This window comes from Astatotilapia calliptera, chromosome 18 (assembly GCF_964374335.1).
Source record: "Astatotilapia calliptera chromosome 18, fAstCal68.1, whole genome shotgun sequence".
Lineage (NCBI taxonomy): Eukaryota > Metazoa > Chordata > Actinopteri > Cichliformes > Cichlidae > Astatotilapia > Astatotilapia calliptera.
The window spans coordinates 33,675,927-33,694,645 of NC_137439.1; the positions used below are offsets into that span (position 1 = coordinate 33,675,927).

The window sequence follows — 18,719 nt, forward strand, 5'->3', positions numbered from 1 at the left end:
CAGAGGGACTCAGAAACTTCATTCTTATCATTTGCTTATGAAGACATGCCTTCCTAAAGTAGCATGAAAGTGCACCATGAAGACCGGCTGACATGCAGACTTTTCTAATGTGAACCTCAATTATCTGTCAAGTTCATAATGTTATTAATAATGTTTTTCTCTTTAATTATTGAGACATTTTACAAAACAAAACTATTTAGATAGCTGAAACTGGTTAGTGGATGTAACCGTAACATGTTTTGTCATTAGTTGGGTGGTGTAGAGTCCAGAGCAGTGGCGAAGCCTTTGGACCACACACTCCATAAATATCACCCACAGAAATATTGCATTGTTGTTGCCAGATTTATGTTTGTGCAAACCTACAAAAACACCTCTAGTAAAGCTTTGAGGGATGCCTTTTAAGGCTCAGCTTGCTCTACATTCTCACTGACATAAATATATCTATTTATTTAGAGTTGGAGCTGCAGCTGAATCAGTCTCTGTTTTTCACTATTTTGGGATAGCCTACTATTATTATATATTATATAAAAACATTTTTATGATATATCAGCAGCTATACAGGCATAAGAAGAACTTTTTGCTTAGTTACTTTACACATAATAGTTCCCTGTTCTGTCTTGGAGCATGATCAGTGGTTATCTAAGTCCTCACCATCGCTATCAAGTTTGAAACTATTTTTGTCTGTGCTGCTTTGGGGTGGACCAAACCACTAGCAGCTCATAGAGGGGGGAGAACATCCCAAGAAAGCTTTAATACTGTTTAGGATGCAAGTTGTAGTCCAACACGCTAACATTAAAAACTATTTTATTTGGTTAAGAATTCATTTTTTCAAAATTTCACATTTCACCACTATTTTAAAGAGAGTCTCTTACAACTTAGCCCGACCATATCTGGTGCTACGCTGGCCCCAATTTTGTTGATCATCATACTAAATGAAACTACGGTGAATCAGGAGGGAAAACATTGCAGAGGCATTAGAAGGGAGGTTTCTTTTAAGAGCACAGAGGGAAAGCTTTGCTTCAGTGTGTCCTTTGGCACATAGTTTTTCGGTCACTTTCTACATACATTTCATACATTCCACTGTAAGTAAGAAAATTATCAAATATTCATATTATGTAACATTAGATAACATGTGAGAAGACTGCGGTTTAGAGATTGAATGTGTAATTCTTATTCAGAAACAATGAGTTATTCGTGTAATACTAATGTTTTTGATTGTAGTTACATCTCATTCTTAGTTTTTGACTTGTGCTCTCATGTATGTGTCTATAACTAGAAAAGCTCAAATTTCCATCACCATTGCCAGAGAATGGTGCTGTTGGGTAAAAGCAGGAAAATGGCTTCACCTTTAATAGCAAGCGCTCATTTGCTCCCTGACGCAAAATTATGATGATTGTTTCTTAATTGCACGATAAAAGGTTTGGACTTCACTCTGCTGCCGCTCACTGATCACAGAGCGAGGACAGGGGCCCCACGTTGCTGATGACAAAGGCATGACTGTTCTCTTGTGTTGTGTCTCTGTAAATGTTTGGTGAGGTCCAGGACAAAGGCTGGATTGGTGGTAATGACTGGATTGTGATGTTTGTTTAGGTTTGAGTTTACTTGTACTGTTTGCTGTTTTTTTTTTTTTTTTTAGAATGGAAGTGATTATTTATTTGAGCTAAAAAACATTTGATTCTGTATATTTCAGTCACATTTTTATTGAGGATAAAGAAACCATTTGCCAACCAGTTACTACAGCAAAACAGACGTTTTGCTGTAGTAACAAATGTAACTCAAAAAACCTCAAGTCTCAGCCATGTGTTGTGTGATTTACTTACGGAGTTGAACAAGAACCTAATTCTGTTATTCAGTGTTTTATCCAAGTATCAGTGGCTATCAACAAGTAGCTTTTACTGTAGCTACATCAATCACAGACTTTCTTATGTAGTTGAACTAATTAAAATGAAAAATGGCAACCAGAAACTGTCAATCAAATCGATTTTTTCTTAGCTATTCTCCTACTGGTTGGATGTCTGGCTGGTCACAGCAAAAAGACCACCCAAGGGGAAAAAAGAAACGCCCAAGAATTACAGTATTGTTCAATGCATTGTGTAGTAAAGAGCAGAATACTTCATTTGAACTCATAGTTGAAAGTACTGTTTTTATTAATGTTATCCACTTCTTTCGTCTGTTTCCTTGTTTTCCACTTATATGTTAACTTAAACTCATGTCTATGCTAAGTCTGCTAAGCCTGTTAGCAGAATCCAACCAACTACCTAACCCAGTGATTTCATGTTCTGCAATTCAACTTTATTTACACAGCGCCAAATCACAACAACAGTATTTGTATTGTAAGGTAGACCCTACAATAATACATACAGAGAAGAACTCAATAATCATATGACCCCTTATCAGCAAGCACTTTGATGACAGCGGGAAGGAAAAACTTCCTTTTAACAGGAAGAAACCTCCAGCAGAACCAGGCTCAGGGAGGGGCGGGGTCATCTGCTGTGATTGGTTGGGGTGAGAGAAGGAAGACAGGATAAAGACGTGCTGTGGAAGAGAGCCAGAGATTAATAACAAGTGTGATTCAGTGCAGAGAGGTCTATGAACACATAGTGAGTGAGAAAGGTGACTGAAGAAGAAACACTCAATGCAACATGGGAATCCCCCAGCAGCCTACACCAGCATAACTAAGGGAGGATTCGGGGTCACCTGATCCAGCTCTATGTTATTTATGTTACTCATTAAGATAAGATGGGGCCTGAATGTGTAATGGCACAAGGTGTTGCTGAACGTGCTCTAAAAACTTGAACTTTAAACACTTATTTCCTTAATCCAGTTTCACAGAGAGTGTTAAATCTGACAGTTTTCTGAGTAGGGCTCCATCATGTGAATGAGACTTTTACTGACATGTATGTAATAAACAATGTAATAACAATGCCTAAACTAGCCTGAAATTAACTAGCACCTGAACTCTTGGTTTGTAGATTTGGATAAGGGTTTCTAGCTTGTAAAATAGGACTTGTACAAATCTGCAAATTTATCAGAAATTGTTATAAATTAGACTATTATCTCTTAGTGGTTGTAATAAGAATGTAAGTGTTGCAACTGCATCAGAAACATGAGTCAATGAGCTGATGCCAAATGGAGCCTTTTGGCCACATTCAAACAGTAAATGAAAAGAGAGTGCTTATTTGCAAACATGACCCCAGTCGGGCTTTATGTTGTCAAAAAGTAACAGAAAGAAAGCTGAGCTCTGATGTGCGAAGGCGAATGTTAAGGACAATATTCTAAAACACTTCTTCAGTAAAGACTCAGAGAAGAGAAACACAGAGTTCTTGCTAGCAAGGGCAGTTCCCTACTGAGAGACTCCGGTGAGGAACTGCCCTGGTCTTTATTTTATAGGGCTTTGGAGCGTGATGTCACGGGGGTGGGCGTGGAAAGGATTTTGGCCCGATCCGCCATTTTGGGGGTCTAAGTAAGGAGCGAAAGCATAGCCATGGTTCGTACTTGCTGTGTGGTCGGCTGCAATGTTCGATCTTACGACCGGCACGGGAATAAGTTTCGATTGTCTTTTTATGCTTTCCCAACCTGGAAGCAACATGAAGGAGCTCATGTATTGGATATGACCAAACGAAGGCGTCTAGCCTGGATAGCAGCCGTGAGACGAGCTGATATCAAGTTCTGTTACGTCTCCAGATATCAGTTGGTGTGCTCAAGACATTTTCATTCCGGTAAGTTCTAAATATGTTCACATCACACTTTATAGCTGAATAATATCATCGTTGGTGGTCTCGGAAGTTATAGAAATTGCGATCAAACATAGAATGGAGTGACTTGATTGGTTGATGTAAAGACAATAAATGAAATGAGACAGGAAGGACACAAATTGGCGTTAATAATTTGCCTGATTATCAATGTGTTAATTTGCATGTACTTTACAATTATGGGCATATAATATGATAACGATATTTTAGCAGTTCAATGATAAATGTGTAACATTAATTATGGTGGGGGGTGGAAAATGGCTATTTCACTCGGTGCACTCCAGCTGACTTACTTTGACGACGTACTCAGAGTTTGGCGGCTTGAAAATAGCCAAATCTTGCACCCAGCCATTTGTAAATTGGATGTGCGCCTCCAGTGACTTGTAATTACGAAACTGGTTCGCTGTGTAAGCGCTTACTCCACAAACAAGATACGTGAAGATATCGGGGTAGGACAGTGGCGGTAAGTCGTCTGGGTCTTTACTCCACTGCCGTATTTCAAATGGGTCCAGATTTGCGATGCACTCTATTTTTTTTCCAAGTACCGCTGCTTCGCCTCTGGACGCAATCGGTCTCTATACCGTCCGTTTTCTTTTGAGCTGCTTTTAAGCATGTTTCTTGTCGTCGTTGTTCCAACACAGTGTGTTTGTTTTGATTCGTAGACCCCGAAAATGGAGCTGCGCTCCCACAATGCATTGCGGCGTGACGTCAACTCCAAAGCCCTATACTCCATTGAACGTATGTGTGTGTGTGTGTGTGTGTGTGTGTGTGTGTGTGTGTGTGTGTGTGTGTGTGTGTTACTGCTGATCAAAGGGTCATGAAAGCACAAAAGGTACATCCTTGGTCAGGAAAGGGTAGTCTCCCCCTCACCCTAAATAACATGGTGAGGAAGTCCAGCAGTTCATCTATATGTAAAGAAGCACTTAAACTAAAACAGACATAGCTACGTTAATCCTACCATAAAACAATAAGAGAAAGTACGACCTTTCTCGTGCTCCCAGGATGTGGGTGTGTGGAATACACACCAAGCCTTTGCAGCCTGTTAAAGATCACACAACCTATCCCTACACAATTGATTATATGCCTCTGAGTATACATGGTTGAATATTTCCTAATACAAATAACTACAAGCAGTATTCTACCATATGCAAACTTATATCACTAAAAGATTATACTGACTACTAAATACAATTTTCTATTGACAGCGAACGTGGTGAACTGCTCCACATTCTTACGAGTATTTACAGACCCTTTTTTCTATACATGCTGACCCCATTTAGGGCCCCTGGATTCCAGGAGGAGTAACCCCTTCACCCTTCACCTCTCTCTCACTTCCTGCTCTACCTAGCAACTGCTACAACAATAAATGCTAATTGGTTTACTGTCACAGCCAATCCCATGGATGAAACTAGGAATTTATTTACAAAAAAGTTCCATTTAAGCGTCTCCTGGAAAGACAAAGGAAAATCACAGAGGCATGCGTCTGTGTGGATATTTTGATATAACAGTTTTAGTTACAGAATTTCTTTAGATGACGTAAGATGCCAATTTTAAACAAAAACGTGTCCTGCTTTTGATTAATAATCAGAAAACAGTGATGTAGATTTATGTACATAAATGTGTTAAGATAAACAAGCTGTACAAGTATAACTATGACACATGGGCACATGGTGTCATTTCTAATATCAGTATATTCAGAATCAATAAAATCAATGAAACAGTATATTGACCACACATTAAGACACTGCAGTTGAAATCATACTGTGCTTCGTTCACACATGCTAGCACTCTGCCACCACCTTGTGGTCAAAAACAGTAAATTGGCTAGAGTTTAGAGAAGCCCAGGATATTTAACTGGCTTAGATGTCACAACACAATCCATCAAAATTACTGCAAGATAAAAATAAAATCCAAAAGAAAAATAATACTTGATATAGTGCGATTTTGTGCCTTTTAGTTACATTTTATTTATACAGCACCAAATTGACACAGCAGTGGCCTTAAGGCACGTTTTTGTAAGGTGAATGTTCTGTCAGAGACAACACCAGCAAGCAGGAGCTCTCCTATGAGCAGCAGTTGGCGACACATTACGTATTGGTGTGAGGTTAATGTGTTGTGATCTGTTACAGCAACATTAACCATTGACTGAACTTTTGCCACATTGTGCACTAATGCAACGCCGTCCAAATGACACAATCACAGCATGAATAGTGATCAAGAAGCACTTGAGCTGAGCTAATGGGAGCTGTGATAGAACGCACAAAACACTTAGGAAGCAAGAGGGTGTGGCCCCCCCACACCCTCTAGCAGATTATTACATGAAGGAACCTTTTAAAAAAACAAAAAACAAGCGCGTCCATGCTCACAGGTGTACACACGGGTGATCACACCCACAAACTACACCCTTTTTGGCTCCTACCTCAAAGCACACTGTGTTCTGTTGATCTTATGTGCTGCACAATAATGTTTAATATTTAATATTTACTGTCATATTCCCATATATCATTGTGATGTTGTTTATTCTATTACTCTTGTTCTCTTCTGCTTGCTTTCTTTTTTCTTTCTCAGCAGGTGATCCAGGTGATTGATATATGCATTTTTTTTTCTCTGCCCGTTCTGTTGGTTTTTGTTTTTTGCCCTTCTCCCCCGTCCCTCTTCTCAGCTGTTTCTCTTTCCCTCTTTCTTTCTCCCCTTCTTTCCCCCAGTCAAGTCTGTCCCGTATTCAGTAAGTGAAAATAAAATAAACAATAAAAGGTGAATCAAATGGACCATTACGGCAAGGCTGGGATGGTCAATTTGGTAAAGTAAATCCGTTGGGCATCTTTCTTGGCCTTTAGACAACAATTCTGATGCAAAAGAGCCAAACGGGACAGGCAAAAAAAAAAAAAAAAAAAAAAAAAAGGAAGCAAGACCACAACTAGCAAGTTGTGCTCTTTCTTTTATCTACTACTAAAATGTAGTAGATAAAAAAATTGGAATTTGGTGTCACTTTTGCTCTTTGTGTGTGTGTTCATAAGCCCGAAGTGTGTGTCTGCATGCGCTCTTGGTTTTGTGTGCTTGAATGTACAAGTACTTTGCCAATTAGAGCGAAAGAGGTTTTGGTTCTCAGGGTTAGAACAACAAAAGAACTCATTTACGAGGCACTGCAGACTGTAACCTTTTTTTAAAGGAAGATTACACGTCATTTTTGAAACTGTTCATACAACATTCTTGGACACTTATCTCGAGGCATTTTACAAGCACAAAATTATGCAACTCACAAAGAATTTATTTGTTTTTTTGTTCTTTTAAATTTGTGTGTTTGTGTTGCTGTATATTTTACCCCAGTAAGTTTGACTGACGCCTCGTCTTAACCAACCCTAAAGACTGTAGCTGGGTGGGTGGGCTGCACAGCTGTCAACAGAGAGGACCTGTTTTCAGGTATAGGTGTACCTCACACACTTTCAGACTCCCGAACATGTGCAGACGCTGCACCAACCAGCCAAGCAGTAAATGAAGCCTGTGTTGAGAAGCTGTTTTCCCATCCCGCCCTCACTCCTCTTCCACTTTTCCTGTGTATGTATTTTCAGTTTATATTTCTAGGCCTTTCTATTTGAAAGAGTGTCCAAGAAAGGCTGCTCACACACTAAAAACTAACACTGTCATCAGCTTATGAGTGGCCAAGAAAACCACAGACAAGAATCAGTGACAACACTAAAAGTCAGCTCCACGGCTAAAAGTAAAACTTAGCGAGAATAATTTGGTTGCTATGCTCCTTTAGGACATTTGAGCGTCATATGTGATGGCAACTAAAAAAAATAAAGGGAAGTGGAGCGAAAAATTCAGAAGGGAATAAAATAACTTAAAGCTGAAATATGTATACTGTATGTATGTTGACCAACTGGTTTACAGTGTAATGGAGACAACATGGGTGTTACATAACAGAGGGACAGCAACGTTTCTGCATGTGCGCCTGCACAAAGTAAAGGCGACTGTATGATCAGAAAGACAGCAGCGTCTGTCCTTCTGATTGGATCTCCTCTGTGCCCAGGATGACAGTTGGGACACAAAGAATTCCTGGAATGTGAGAGATGATGGGAGATGTGCACAAACACACTCATACACAGGGGCACACACATATACACACAGAGAAACGGTCACACTTTTTGTGGGCTCTTTGATCTGCTGGCTCAGCCTACTGCCACAGTGAAGACAAAAGGGGGACCACCTGCAGAGGGAAGGGCCATTGTGGCCTGGGAATGAGTTAAAATCTATCAGTCTCTATTAGATGTCTTCTGTGTAAGTTCAAACAACAGGTTACCAGAACGCCTCAGGCTGGGGTGAGGGTGCCCGAGAAATCAGTCGTTTCAGACAAACGAAGAAGTGCTTTACAAAATCCTACAGTCGGAGGTAAAAAAACAAACAAACACCCAAAACTACTAAGGTAATAATACAATGCTTACCCACAAAATGATGACAAGTACAGAAAGGTTTCTTCTATACAGTGATAAAATCAAGTAACCCTGCCTGATCTACTTCAGCAAGTTGTTCCACAGTCATGGTCCCTAAACAACTCTGCTAGAGATTTTAGGAGTGTTCAGGTGTGTAAGGGATACATTTGAAAATTAAATCAACACCTACGGTCTAGGGACATTAATTGCCATTATGTGGATCCTCTTACAAGATTTAATTAATTTAAATGGGACCAAGTCACAGTCCCCTCAAGGAGCTTTATAATGTAAGGACCCTATAATAATTATTAACAGCTATGAAAAGTTAAGATAAGATAAGATAAGATAAGATAAGATAGAACTTTATTAATCCCTCGGGTGGGTTCCTCTGGGAAATTCGATTTCCAAAAAAGCACAGCACCGACAGAAGTTACAGAGTTACAGAATATTATATATATATATATACACACACACACACACACACACACACACACACACACACACACACACACACACATATATAAATACAGAGACAATATAAATAAAATATACGAAGGGGATAAATAGAATAAATAGGAATAAAAAATAAAAATACAAGTGAATTGCACATTTCAAGTATTGAGTCTATTGCACTGTTGACTATTTACAAAAGTATTGCACAGTGAGGTGAAGAGGCACTACAGCTTAGTTGTTCCCCCCTCCTTTGTCCTCCTGTTTCCCCTCCCTCTCCCCTCCAGAGAGGAGTTAAACAGTCTGATGGCGTGTGGGACAAAGGAGTTTTTAAGTCTGTTAGTTCTTGTCTTGGGGAGAAGCAACCTGTCACTGAACAGACTCTTCTGGTTGTTAATGGCCGTGTGCAGAGGATGCCTGGCATTGTCCATAATGTCCATCAGTTTCTTTAATGTCCTTTTCTCTGCCACTGTCACCAGAGTGTCCAGCTTCATGCCGACCACAGAGCCAGCCCTCCTGATCAGTTTCTCCAGCCTGGATGAGTCCTTCTTTGCTGTGCTGCTCCCCCAGCACACCACAGCATAGAAAAGTACTCCAGCAACCACCGACTGGTAAAACATCCTCAGGAGCTTCCTGCAGATGTTAAAAGACCTCAGCCTCCTGAGGAAGTACAGTCGGCTTTGGGCTTTTTTATACAGGTGCTCTGTGTTGCATGACCAGTCCAGTTTATTGTCCACCCACAGCCCGAGGTACTTGTACTTGTTGACCACCTCCACCTCCTCCCCCTCTATCTGAACCGGCAGTGGACCTGCTCTGGACCTCCCGAAATCCACAACCAGTTCCTTAGTCTTTGAGGTGTTGAGTTGCAGGTGGTTTGTGTGACTCCATGTGACAAAGTTCCTCACCAGACTTCTGTACTCCTCTTCCTGATCATCCCAGATACACCCCATGATGGCCGTGTCGTCTGCAAACTTCTGAATGTGGCATAATTCAGAGTTGTAGCAGAAGTCAGAGGTGTACAGGGTGAAGAGAAGAGGGGACAGCACAGTTCCCTGTGGTGCTCCTGTGCTGCTGACCACAGTGTCAGACGTGATGTCCTTCAGCCTGACGTACTGTGGTCTGTCGGTGAGGTAGTCGGAGATCCAAGCCACCAGGCAGGGGTCCACCTCCATCCTGTTCAGTTTTTCCTGAAGCATACAGGGCCGGATGGTATTAAAGGCACTGGAAAAGTCAAGAAACAGGATCCTGACCGTGCCTTTTCCCCCATCCAGGTGTGAGTGGGCTCTGTGTAGGAGGTACAGGATGGCATCCTCCACTCCGACACCCGCCTTGTATGCAAACTGTAGTGGGTCCTGGGCATGTTGTACCTGTGGTCGGAGGAGGTTGAGGAAGAGCCGCTCTAGAGTCTTCATAAGATGTGACGTCAGTGCCACCGGTCGGAAGTCATTCAGCTCATTGGGCCGGTTCTTTTTGGGGACCGGGACGATGCAGGATGTCTTCCATAGGGCGGGCACTCTCCCCAGTCGCAGACTGAGATTGAAGACTCGTTGTAGCGGCTCCTCAAGTTCAGCAGCACACGCCTTTGGGGAGCCGCTATCAAGTTGTCAGATATTAACACTTAGATTCAAATTAGCTTAATTAAATGTAAGTAACAGCTCATGAGTTATTTAAGAAATAGAACTGGAAATCATGTGCACAAAAATATAAGAATGCAGAAATTATAAATAGAGAATAGCAAAGGGCCAGCGACTGAGCCGTGGGGCATCTCACTGGAAAAGTTACTATTTTAATGTATAGTATGAATATTAAAATCTTCTTTTTCTTGGCATGGAAAAAGAGGGGGAGAGGGAGCAGAGCAGGGACAAAAGAATAGAAGCAGACACAGAAAGAGGTTAAAAAACAAGAAGAAAACTATGAGTCAGAGAGGTTAGCAGAAGTAGAGTCGAGCCTCAGGGCAGAATCAACCCACTGTCTGCTCACACAGACACAAAGACTGAGTGAAGACAACCTACGGTCCAAACGTTGGCTTTCAGCAATACTGATTCTTATGTTTGAGGGCACACATGCACCACACATATCTGAATGTCTCAAATCACTTAAATCGCTTTCAAATTTGTGTCCCCTTTATGAAGGCCTGCATCGCACAATGGAGAAGTCATAGGGCTACACAATACAGTCTCAGGAACAGTTAACTAGACAAATCAAGAACGTGCTCCACGGTAAATTTGTTTATTCGTATTATTATATTAGGTTTCCCCATGTCTCAGTGATCTAAATCTTACACAGTATACAAACTGGGTGCTTTAACAAGCTCACTCAAAGGTTAAAAGTGTTATAGCAAAACCTTTTTTGTGGATTTTGTTAGAAGGGTTAATAAACATCTCAGTTCCCAAAAATCTGAATTTTCTGGCTATTTTCTGATGTGTTGGGTCTTACAGTGCTACAGATGAACTTCTCACCTTGAACACACTCGTACCCTGATATTGGACGCACACACACACAAAAACACAAACACACAAGTTCAGTCAATGGCACACTGTAAAGCCTACAGAATATTTCAGATAGAGGACTGCATTGTTGTTAGGAGGTCAGAGGTGAACATCTGCAGAAGGACAGTTTCCATTACATCAAGTGTTCATAACTATCACCCAATCAGCCTAAAGTCCCTTTTTGCTCCTCTCACCCTTACTTCACCTCTAGAAACACGCAATCACGCAGACACGCACAGAAACAGAGTGAGACACACACAGGGAGAAAAAGAGGTCGTTGCTGTGAAGCTCAGTGATGTTTTTGCCTCAGTGCATGAATGTATACTGAGGTAGACTGTAGTCTACCTGTCTGCATATAACACACATGCAGATGCAGACATAAGCTGACGACAACAGCGAAATCTATTTTCCAAAGTTTATTTTCTAAAACTGCTTAAATCCTGTTGAGCTGTTTACATCAGCCTATGTCCTGCTTATGCATTAGTAGGGCACAGGGAACTGAATGTGAGATATTCGGCGTGTGTGTGTGTCTGTGATCGGATGTTTGCTCAGCTGCAAGTGTTGTTCTCAGAGCCTCTTGTCTTGCTCCAACGCGAATGCTAATGAAACACAAGGAAGGCAGTGTAAGGAGGTGATTCTTTAGCACATATGATCCTGTAAATACTGTCACATTATCACAGTTACAGTATAGAAGGTGTGTATCCCACTGGGCAACAGTCCAGGACTATAAGACAATTTGGATCCTTCACGGCAATGATGTCATTCCTGTTTGTGTTTTGAAGGCCTCGCCATTGTGCATTGTGACAGATTTTTGCTGTGAACTGTCTGGAATGAAAGGCAACCTTTAGAGAAATGCGACAGGAAAATATTATCTCATGTTTGCTCCACATGTCCCTCTGGCAAAGGACCATCTATCGGCATCCACCCACTGTGCACCACAGAAACCACTATTGTTCAGAATTCCAGTAAAATGCTAGAAAGTGTCAATTTAATTATGCTTTTTCTGTGCATCGGCTAACAGATAGGTGTGACTTCAGGAGAAATTCCTTCATCAGATAGTTTAACAAGTAGTTAAAGTTTGATAGTATTCATTTACACCTGGCGCAGGCTTTGTCTTTAAAGCTGGAATAAAATGTGGATTTTTCCTAATGAATGATCTGAAGAATCAAAAAGGTTTGGTCATCTCTGCGGTTCTTTTACAACTGTAAAAGACAGACCTAACATCGAAGAATCTCAGGACCCTGCCATCACCCCACCACTTTCCCCACTTGAGTAGCCTCATGGTTACTTGAAGGCTGACCAAAAGTCTAGTTACATGGCCTCACCAAACTCCTCCCACACCAAAGTTATTGCCAGAGCCGGTTGGACTGCTGGTACCTGTCAGCTTCAGAGTCCCATAGACCAATCAAGGCTGATGGGACTCTTTCTTTAGCATGACTGCTCTCTTCACCACCAAATGATATATGTTTTGGGCAGGCGGCCTGTCCAGGATCCCTTCCTTGCCACCTGATCCAACTCACCACCAAGTGGTGACCAGTTGACTACTCAGTAGCTAAGTCATGCAGCGACTGATGGGAAAAAAGTGATCACCAACCTGTGACTCAGGGTGTCTTTTATACCAGAGTTGGCAAAAGTACAGACATTCTGTACTTAAGTAGAAGTACAAATACAACTGTTAAAAAATACTCCAGTAAACGTACTGATTCAACTTCTTTACTCAAGTAAAAATGAAAAAGTTCAGTGTCTGAAATGTACCCAAATAGGAAAGTAAAAAGTAGCTCTTTGGAGGACGTTTCCATTTTTGTGCAGCGCTAACTGAACCTTGTGCTGTCTTAGCATAATGATAAAATAATATCAGTAGATGGGAATACAAACTTTAACTTTTTATTTAAAAAAATCGAATTATACTCAAATTGAATCTGAAGAAAAAGAAGGATGATAAAGGATTTGGTCTATTGCCTACATTGTAGAGGGCGGCTTTGTTTTTAAATAGTAAAATGTGTACAGTCAGAGGTGAAAGTGGATTTATCAGGTGGGAAACCCGAAAATTGTTTGTAATGTTTCATGCAGATGTGTCACGAGTGTCCTGGCTGATTTCCATCCTCTACACTGAAAGCACACTATTTCTAGTGTCTTTTTTCTCCAAGGTATAAAGTTGGTATGAAGGTGAATGGATGTCAGCATCATCAGCTAAAGATTCACATGAATCTGTGCTACAGCTGATGTAACGGAAATCAGACCATGAAAGCACAGCCACTGTGCAGCAGTCACACACTGTTCTTTACTCCATCACAGTACAAACGTAGCTGTTTATCCTGCAGAGGATTGTCATGCAACCTTTAAATAACACAGTGAGTTTACCTCAGTTTGTTTTGCATGTTTCACAATATGAAAAATTTCCAATCAGACCCAGTATCTGATTTAAAAACATGAGGACTTACACTTTAAATTTCCAGCTAATCAAACACCACTGAGCAGTTCTTACCTTTAAATCTTCTAAGTGCCACAAATGGAGGGGCAGCTGGTCATTCCCTGGCAGATAACAGCCAGGTATCACAAAATCATTTGAGTCTCTCATTCATCAAAAGCGCGGAAAGCCAAAATAGGTACTGAAGAACCGAGTGCACATTCACTGTTCCTCAGGGAACGATAAGGGCTAAGGGAAAGAGAAATGTCTGAGCTGATGTAAAACAGTTGACAGTGAACCGTACCGCAGAATGTCACAACACAGAACTTGGAAGATCTTGGTGTGCTCGAGGACAGCGGTCCCCAACCTTTTTTGTGCCACGGACCGGTTTATGCCGGACAACATTTTCACGGACTGGCTTTTAAGGTGTCGCGGATAAATACAACAAAATAAAACTGGTACCGGTACCGAAAAAAAGAAGATTTATTCATAACAGACGTGAAAAGACCCAGGAAAAGAGAGTAAACGATAAAAACGATAACAAAATAACGCTGAAAACCGATAAAAACCCTGAAAACCAGACATTTCACACCTGAGCTTCAACTCTCGCGGCCCGGTACCAAACGACTCACGGACCGGGACCGGTCCGAGGCCCGGGGGTTGGGGACCGCTGCTCTAGGACAAAAGCTTGTTGTGAGGAAATTAAATTGCTACATGTATATTGTGTATGAGCTCTCTCCTGGATAGAAAATTTGGGATTTGCTGTGCCATAACTTCCCTTTAAGCTTGGAGTACAGCATCACGAAAATCAAGTTTGCATTACTTGGGATTTAGAGTTTTAACAAACTGAGTGTGTGTTTATGTGACACTCTCTATCTGCAAACAGGAAAAGATGGGCATAATTTCTGTGCCCACAGAGTCTGACCCAAAACGCAAAATCATTCCCAAGCATAAACACAGACGCAGAAGAACCGTGTACTGTCAACATTTTCCTTAAACTTGGACATTTCGTGGCGTGTTTAGCAGAGGTAAATGAGTGAGTGCAACAGTTTGTCATGTAAAGTCAGACAGACAGGAACATGAAAGAAATTTGGGACGATTCAGACACTTACATCTGTAAATCTGTACGAAGCAGTGTTGTGAACAGACTTGTCCATAAAACCCTCAAAAATGTATTTTGAGATCAATCTGTAGCACAAATTTTAAGGGTGGGGCTTTAACAAAAGGGAACGCCATTGTTCAATTCAATTTTAGCCCGATTGCTATACTGCATTCACTTTAAATTAAGATGTATTTAAGGTTAGGAAAATGTGAGTGGAGCTAACAATGAGAAGAAATATCGTCAAACAAACTGGGCTCCTCTCATAGGCAGTTGCTGTCTGATGTGATCTCAGTAGCTTTAAACTCATTTTCATAGCTCTGTGGCTTCCAACAGTCTGCAGATGATTGTGAACTGAGGAGCCACAATTCTTCCATAAGATAAACAGCTGGTCACCACTGACCTCAGGTATACAGTTCAATTCAGTTTTGTTTATATAGTGCCAAATCATGACAGCAGTCGCCTCAAGGAGTTTTATATTGTAAGGTAAAGATCCTACCATAACACAGAGAAAACCCCAACAGTCAAAGGATATATACAGATAGTCCGGCTCACTCACACATGTAGGCAAGCTGACCCACCATACACACTACAGTACAAAGAGATGCTGTTATCTTTTAACCCATATGACAATAAAACCTTTACTATCATCCAGCATACAGTATTTTTCTTTTTTTATTTCTTTTCTATCCAGAGAGAGACAATTATCCTCTAAGACCTGAATGTATGCCAAAACATGAGAAGCTCACAATGGGGCTGGGCTACAGCTACAAGCACAGTGGCAGTTAAAGCTATGTCATTGCTGCAGTCATAGTCACGCCTACAGCCTGTCTCTGCACATGTTTTTAACTGCAGAAAACTTGGACTTGTCATAGAAGGGGTAGCACATTCATGATGGCTGCATTCCATCTGGCTGAGGCTATGCTGTTTTGATTGCTTGGGCTTACAGAGACACATAATAGAGTTGAAGCATCATTTATTCCATTGGTACTTTCCCTCCTGCAGTTAGTGAAAATGTATACTGGGGGGAAAAAGCCATAATTCCTTGAAGCAGTCTGCAGCTAGGATATCTATCTAGCTATATCTAGCAGGCGGAGCTGAGACCATGTCATTGGGTTATTTTCCCACTAAAGGAGTCCAAATGAGTGTATACATCTAAAATCATGGGCTTGCTAGTGTATAAAAGGGAAATAGAGGTTTGTGGTATGTCTCTCAAGCTGTCAAACTGAAACACCACACTTCACACCACCCTGAATCCTCCCTTAGTTATGCTGCAATAGGTGTAGGCTGCTGGGGGAGTCCTTTGATTCACATTGAGTATTTCCTCTTCAGTCACCTTTCTCACTCACTATGTGTTAATAGACCTCTCTGCACTTAATCATCTTGCTATTAATCTCTGGCTCTTCCACAGCATGTCTTTATCCTGTTTCCCTTCTATCACTCCAAACATCACAGCAGATGGCCCCGCCCCTCCCTGAGCCTGGTTCTGCTGGAGGTTTCTTCCTGTTAAAAGGGAGTTTTTCCTTCCCACTGTCGCAAAAGTGCTGCTCATAGGGGGTCATATGATTATTGGGGTTTTCTCTGTATGTATTACTGTAGGGTCGACCTTACAGTATAAAGTGCTTTGAGGAGATAGTTGTTGTGATTTGGCGCTGTGTAAATAAAGTTGAATTGAATTGAATTCACTAAACCAGCAAGAGTGAGAAGATGGAACACAAACTCATTTTTGACTACTTTTCTGACAGTAACATAAAGGGAGTAAAGCCTGACATTTGAGGCACAGTGCCATACACACTAACACACATTTTCCTTACATATACAAAAAACTAACTACGCTGATGTCCACCCGAACTCTCAAGAAGGTTTTAAATGTGGCATATTTGTGGGAAGTGGCTCAGTTAAGAGTTTCATAAGTTTCATAAGTTAAACTTAAAACGTTCTCCTTCTCTGAAATCATCTGGAAATATTGTGTTCAAAATGACAACGTGTATCAAAAGTTGGAGAAGCAGGACATTTCTTCATTTGGTTTCTGTGTCAGGTTCTTGTGTGTATGTGCTCTGTACATGCACCAGTTTCATGAGAGTTACGTATCTTTATGTCTCTAAAACACTGGTTTAACATTTAGCTGTGAGGCTATGCAGAGACATTTGCAAGAGTGATAAACACTGCTAAACAATTCAGATGAAGCTCAGCGCCCCCCCCCCCCCATGGTATCATGTGTGTCCCTATCTTTATAATATACTGTATTATGTTATAGTGATTGATGCTCATATTCAACACGACCAAAGATTCGTACAACAAGATTAGTCTGTGAAGGTTCTCAGTCATCCAGGTCATCATAGTCTAAAGAGCTTGGAGAGAAAAGCATCTGGACTTCTTTGAGTTCTTTGAGTTTAAAGAACAAGTACAAGTTTCACTTAATGTGCTAAAAGCTCTAAACGCCCAGTTGCAAAACTTTTTCTACTTTTTCATCAGTGTGAAAAGCTGATAAGGTAAAACCCTACAATAATACAGAGAAAACCCTACTTGGTGACAGTGGGAAGGAAAAAATCCCCTTTAAGAGGAAGAAACCTCTGACAGAACCAGGTTCTGGAGGAAGATGGGAGAAAAGCCAAAAGTCACAGCCAATCAAAATAAAGCTTAAAACAATTGCGATTAATTGTGCAAATACAGAAGCTTAACTCACATAAATTAGTGAAGTTTCAGACTTTTTTTCAGTTGGAAAAATGCTGTCTTTATATGCTTGATGCCCCAAAGCACAGATAGAGTGTAAGAGACACACAATGATAGTGATTCATGGCCAGCTTTTTCGAAAGAAACCATGGAAACAGTGTACTCAAACAGCAACAACAAACAGCTTCTCTTGAATGTTATGTTTGTTTTTTAAAAGCCATTACTTCAAGCTGTAAATCTGAATATTTATCTTCAAAAAAATCATCAGGTCAAACCAATAAATGCTTCTGATATTCCTTTCATTTCCTCGGCAGCAGCACAAATCCCCCTTCTTTCCTCATTTTGAACCCAGGCACACGCAGTTTTTCTGAAAATGCTAAAGGGTCCCAAAGTCAGAGCACTACATCACCTCTTTGAGCATCACATCATGGAAAATATGAAAGAAAGGCTATTTTGACTGGAAATTGAAAGGACCCTCAAAGAAACACCCATTATGCTGAGACTTTTTCCCCCCATTAAAAACAGAGCTGACCGTTACACTCATAAACCAATGGCACCTTTTACAGTTGGCCCATTGTGCCCAACTGTGTTCAAATCAAAGTCACTCTGGCTGAATGAGCACATTCCAGGCAGGACGTGGGACTGCAGCGAGGGCTCTCAGTGCTGTAATATACTGAAGACATTTAGGTAAAGGGTCTTTGATACACCTCTATAACATGCTTGCTTTCCAGGTTTTAGTCATAAAACACCAAAGGGAGCTTGGAGGGAGTTTTACTCCAGTAACATCAGAGACTGAATAAGGTCAGGAGTAAAAGTGATGTGAGGTCTTGGGTAAAACTGTTAAAAAGAAAGGCGGGCAACTGTCAAGTGCTAGTAAATGGCGGAAATTATGTTGTGGGCAGCAGAGAGAATTGAGTTGACATTTGGCTATAACTAAGGTTTTTACACTAACAGGACTGACATTGTCAGCAGCACAATAATATGACTTGGTTTTACTGTACAGAGGAAACACGTCAGAAACAAGACTCCTACTGGGCTCACCTCACATTCATTTATATTGGCTAAACATTGAATCCTTTCAGGGCAATTCAACCAACGGTAAATGGAAAGTGAAGGTTCCTGGAGCTGGGGCATTTTTTTCGGTGGGGGAGTGGGGGTCTGAAGTATGGAAAACAGTTTTCAGCTGAAATTGCAGTGTAGTCTACAAATGTGTAAATCATGAATGACGATGAAGTCCACTCTGACCACTAAATTTAAGTCCAGTGTTGTGATTTCAGCCCTTAAAAGCATACCTAAAAGAAGTTATCTGATTTCAAGTTTCTAAACTCAGGAGAGTGTTTTTCCCACTGGCTCGTTTGGACAGAGCACTCATATATTCTAGACATGCATCCAGTGGACATTAAACTGATTTTAAACTGC

The 18,719-nt window shown here is 41.0% G+C and overlaps 1 protein-coding gene across 1 annotated transcript in view; it reads right to left on the minus strand.

Moving 5' to 3' along the window:
* The window catches only part of col15a1b (collagen, type XV, alpha 1b), a 56,046-nt gene that overhangs the window by 34,435 nt on the left and 2,892 nt on the right, over window positions 1-18,719 (minus strand). The gene's annotated exons all lie outside the window — the stretch shown is intronic.